This window comes from Camelus dromedarius, chromosome 4, assembly GCF_036321535.1.
Source record: "Camelus dromedarius isolate mCamDro1 chromosome 4, mCamDro1.pat, whole genome shotgun sequence".
NCBI lineage: Eukaryota > Metazoa > Chordata > Mammalia > Artiodactyla > Camelidae > Camelus > Camelus dromedarius.
Genome location: NC_087439.1, coordinates 2,328,708 through 2,334,254, shown reverse-complemented (window position 1 = coordinate 2,334,254; position 5,547 = coordinate 2,328,708).

The window sequence follows — 5,547 nt, the reverse complement described above, 5'->3', positions numbered from 1 at the left end:
CGTAACTGTTTTCTTTTATATGCTGAAATTGTCTAGCATGGGGATTGTGTAGAGTGGGAAAAAAAGTGATGATGTGGGAAATCAGGAGCAGAATTATTCCAGCACTGTCTGTGTGTAGCTGACAGAGCATGAGAGCTGGCACCCAGGATGAGGCACCAGCCTCACTGTGCACGGCATGTTCACTTCCCCTGCAACAGGAAAGAGGGCGGAGTATAAGGTAGTGGTGACGCTGGGAGAGAAGTATTGGCAGGTGCTTCTGAGTGTTCTCTTCAAAATTCTCAGCTACTAAACTTGCAAGGCCATCAACAGAGTTTATTAGTATTATGTCCTCATGTGTACTGCATCTTTAATTAAAGTAATAATCTTTTATCCCATTTAATTTTCTTTTACCTCTGTAAACAGAATTTCTACCTTTGATATTTTGTTATCTTATTGTTTACAACTACCTGATAAATCATTGCTTATTCTGTTTTTTTTAAGCTTGTTTGTGCCATTTTGTTTGGATATGCCTTTTCCAAATAACCTTTAATTGGATTTACATTGAACTTAAAGTAAACACTTTTACTTTTGAATAAGAAAGCTAAACCAATCATATCTAACATGATTTTATAGTTTGTTTTACCCCTACCATTTTATAATTTATGTGAATAATTATTATGTATATATTTCCATCAGTTATATAGACAGACTATATGTTAACTTTACCCTACTGATGGTTATGTTTAAGTTCCCCCCAAAATCCTTCAACAAAATTTTATAAATCAATTAATTAAGATTAAAACTGAAGCATTTGAGAAAAAGGGAATTTTTACACTTTCATTTCTTCCTCCACCCACAGGAGCCTTCCCTAACCTGGAATTTTAGGCCTAGCTAATTATTAATATACTATATTTATATTATATGTATTTTCTTTAAGGCATGTTAATTCACATCTATTTATTATCAAAACTGGATTTGCAGTTGTGACTTAGAAGCTTATATTTACCTCTACTTGATTTTAATACTTAAATCCCACCTTTTCTCCCTCCATTCAGCAATGTGGTGTACTTTCCTATTCTCTAGTCTGGTTTCATCCTCTTCAGTTTCTTTCTAATATGACAATATTCCCATTCTTTCCTTTCTAGTTATGATTAATCTTTACTCAGTTGAAATGCATTTTTAAATGATTTCTTTTAAAAGGGTAATACTGGATGTTAGTTGTAGCAGTATTTTATGTTCTTGCTCTTTTAAAAACTTAATTTTTGCCTTCACAATTAAAAATAGACTACACTGTTTACAAAATTCAATGGCCTCAATTTTTTCCCATGAAGACTTTGAGGATGGTTTCTCAATTTCTTTGACATTTAAAGTGCAGAAAAGTCTGTTCAGTCCTTTTTTCCTCCTCTCATACATTTTCCTTCTTCCCCTGCTCTTTATCATTTTCTCTCTCTCCCTTCCCTGCTTCCTTCCTTCAACTTCTCTCTTTGTTGGATCATTCCCTGCTGATGGGAGGCTTCTGACTCTTTCATTTACCTGTCAATTTCAGAGTTTTACAAAAATGTATTTCTGCTAAAATTCTATTCTATTTACTTTTTCTTGAAGTGTATTTAGACTAATTCTATTGTTTAATCTCATTAAGTTACATAAAAAATTCATAATAATGAATTATGTCTTTTATTTTTTATTATTCCAGTTGTCCTAGTTTCTTCCTTAAGAGTACCTGTAACTTCTAAATGTTATCTTTGTTCTTTTTCTTTCAAGTTCTCTTCACCATTTTAACCAATGTATTTATTTATTTCCACTTCTCTGATAGAGCTTTTCAAATTCTCCAAATTGCTAGCCTAATTTTTCTTTTTCATCTATGTTCTTTAGAAATGACAGTAAAGAGTTATATCGACACAGTGTCATCCTTCACAATTCCTACTACTCCATCTCATCTCCTTGGAATCTTACCTGTGCTTGTTCTCCTGTTATCTTTCTGTTCCTGCTTCTTTGACTGGGTTAAGTTTGGCTCACAGCTATCCAAGAACATATTCTGGTGTTCAGAGTAAATAATTTTTTAGCTTTACTCTTCTTGTAAGTCTTCAAAGTAGATTCCTTTTCTTTCTTTTGAAATTTATTTTGGTGATTCTTCAATTTTTTACTTTCTTTTTTCTGTTTCCTATTCTTCAAAAAAAAAAGAAGACTAATTTTCTCAGGACATTTCATATTTTACAATGTGTAGAATTCTCTTACCTCTACTCCAAAGCTTCAATATTGCTCTTCTCAAATATGAGGCTGTCTCGTATGCTTATATACATAATTTATAACTCAGTTCCAGAAATCAAGCAGACTTCAATCCATCACAGTCTTATTGGCCTCATATGAGCATAACTGGCTCTCCGACAGTTACAAGAAGAGAGATGATTAAAAAATAAAATCCTCCAAACCTTCTACTGCCAGGCATTACTTCCCCTTCCCTTTCACACTATGTGCAAAACAGTGATCTCCAACATTGATTACTTCTAGGATATTTTCTTTATCTTCTCCTAGAATGCATCTTACCCTACCCCCCATGCAGGTAATGAATTACTATTAATAAATCCACTTATTTCTTATCAGTTATTTTAGTTCAGCTAATGTTAGACATCACTCTGATAGTATTTTGCTACAAAACAAAGGTACTGATCCGACCAGGAGTGAGTGACACTTTAGCTTTCTCAACAAGCAGTTGCCATGGAGAAACTAAATAAATGGAGGTCTACCCATTGTCTACATTGCATGGAACTTGTGTTTTTAAAACAGGCAGCAATGCACAGGGTATGTTTTGAGTAAGGCAAAGGGTAAGAGAAAGCTATTTTCCTACCAGTTTTAAGGAAAGCAATTTTATATAGGCCCCCTTCATTTAGACATGTAATGAACACAGATTGGAACATTTTTGAACTGTTTCCAAAAGTAAGAGGCCTCTTGGAGAAATCTGTACCATCAAAGCATGAGAGGACCATGGTATAGGGAACCTAAGATGTAAAAGGTACATGGTCCTCCTTTCCAGCTCTTCATAGCCCTTAGACAACATAGAAGAGACAATGACAGTGCCCTTTCCTCCAAGTGAAGGATCATGGAATTTAGTTCAGGATTCAGAAGACTGAACAGAGGGTTACCAGACCCAGCAAAGCAGACTCACAACTAGACAGAGAGTGTGTGTTTGTTTGTTTGTCTTGCATGACTTCTGAAGTGGTCAGACTGTTTAAACTTCTACTGCAGAATCTTCTGATGGAGAAACAGAGGTGAAGTGAGCACTTCTTCAAGGAAACTGCACCTCACCTCCTCTGTGAAAGTATGAGCATCAGACTGAACCCAGTCAAACAGGAGTGTGATTAGGGACACTTCCTATGCCACATACACCTGGTTAAATGAGATCTCTCCTTTCTCTCTGCCCCCAACTCTTGAAGACTTAGGTTCAAAAAAGGAAATGACCGCAAGTCTGGCTGAGATCTCTCTATTCTTCAAGGTACTGAAGTGGGAAGTGGAGAGAAAGAGTAGATCCCACTCCGTGTCCAATTCCAAACACCCCCAGCCTGTGCTGGAGTAAAACATCTATCACCTAGGAGGCATAATTTAATATGCATTCAATTAATTTTAATGATAGAAAAATATTAGAAAGTTTTGGGATCTTCCAAATATATACTTAAAGTATTCTAAAGGGAAAATCTATATAGCACACACAGTTAAATACAATATCAGGGAAAAAGTGAAAGAAATTCATGTAAATAATCAATCAGAGACTTCTCAGTTACCACTTATACACAGTTTTGGAAAGCTCACATATTTTATATTGACTCACAAAACATATTTTTCAAATATTTTCTTTAAATTATTAGTATATTCTTTATATTGAATATATGTATGTTTTAGTCTTACATATACATAGATATCTTTCCGCCTCACTGCTTCCACACATTATTTCAGAAATTCTTCTATAGGTTCTTACTAACATGTACAAGTTCAACTTTTCTAAAGGTAAAGGTTATTTCTTTCTCTTCTAAACACCTGTGAGAATTAGACATGGTACTGTAACATTTTCAAAGCAAGTACAGTAGATGGGCCAAGAAAGTGCAAACACAAAAGTCAAAAAATAACTTATATTCAGGACCACAAAAAATCCTAAAGTGCATATAAATGTCTATCCAGGAAAACAAATGATCTTTTTCCTTTATGAACCAACATGTATCAGTTACCCACTCTGTTTTGAGGATGAAACTCATTATCACAGCACATCCTTTGGGCCCCAGTCCTCTTCCCAGGCTCTCTTTTCCCTGTGGGGAGTGATTCAGCAGAGAAGGTCCAGAGCAGGGCTCGCCCTGCAGGCTAAGGGCAGTACTGCCCTGGGCCAGGTCCTCAGTGCAGTCCAAACAAAGGCCATGTTTTGTGCAAAGCCTCATGCTACTATTCAGAGCAAGAGTCATGGATTGGGCAAATTTCATCAAAGGACCTATTAGGTATGTGGGTACCATGACGAAAACACCAAGTCCATAATTCTTATCAAGTCAGTCCCTTTAGGTGGTGAGAACAGAAATGGACTGGGAGTCCAGGGAACATTTCCCTGCATGAACCAACTCCACGACCTAAGGCTGCTCCATTGAACTCTTTGGTATTCAATCTCTGGGTAACTGAGGACAAATGACACTGTCCTGCAAGATCACTTGCAATAATTTTTAAAGGAGAGTAGAACCCAGTGGGAGGAGAAAGTATAATATTTTCCTGGGTATTTTTGGTTTAGATTTTTACAGAAATCTATTTTTTAATGAAGGATGTTGAAGTCCAGGATTTCCCAAAAGTTTTAATGCAGTTTTAAATTTTAATAACTTCAGAAGTTTAATGCTATAGATTTATTTTGAAAACAGTATTTGTAAGTTTAATTAGGTATAATTATTATATCCTTTGAAATTTTGAATTTTAAATAAAATAATTTTTCGTTTAAAAATTTCACCTTCGTTAATGTTTGTCCTCTTCAGTTGGAGAGACTAAAACCAAATGTCAGTATTAAAAATTTCATTGAAATACTTAAAAACAAGTGGCTGCTTATTAACTGTAAATAATGGTGCTTTCAAGTGAACTTTCATATTAGACTGAGCATTTATACATAGGAACTTACTTAAGCCAGACTTGCACGAAAGCTTCTGGGAAAGTGTGTGCATGGTCTGAGTAGCCTTTTTCTTTCTTTTAATGGACTCAAAGCTTTGCAGCCTTTCTTGAAATACTTCTTGATTTAATAAATTTGTAACATCTTTTGCAACATTTATGGCAAAAGCTCTCCATTTTTGTGAATTCTGAAAACGTAGTTTTTGTTAGTGGCTAAAACCAAGTCAGGCTGAAGGTAGAAGGGTGAAGTTGGGGCAGATGGATGTTAGGACCCAGGGCATGAGGGGCAGAGAGGGTTCCTTGGAGAGGTGAAGAGGAAGGAATAGAGCAGTTCAGCACAGGACAGATAGCTGAGGGGACCAGGCAAAATCACCAATAAACAAAAGGCAAGAGGGAGAGACAGAGGAATCTGACAGTCCTCTGGTCCATGTCAGGAGAACATGATTT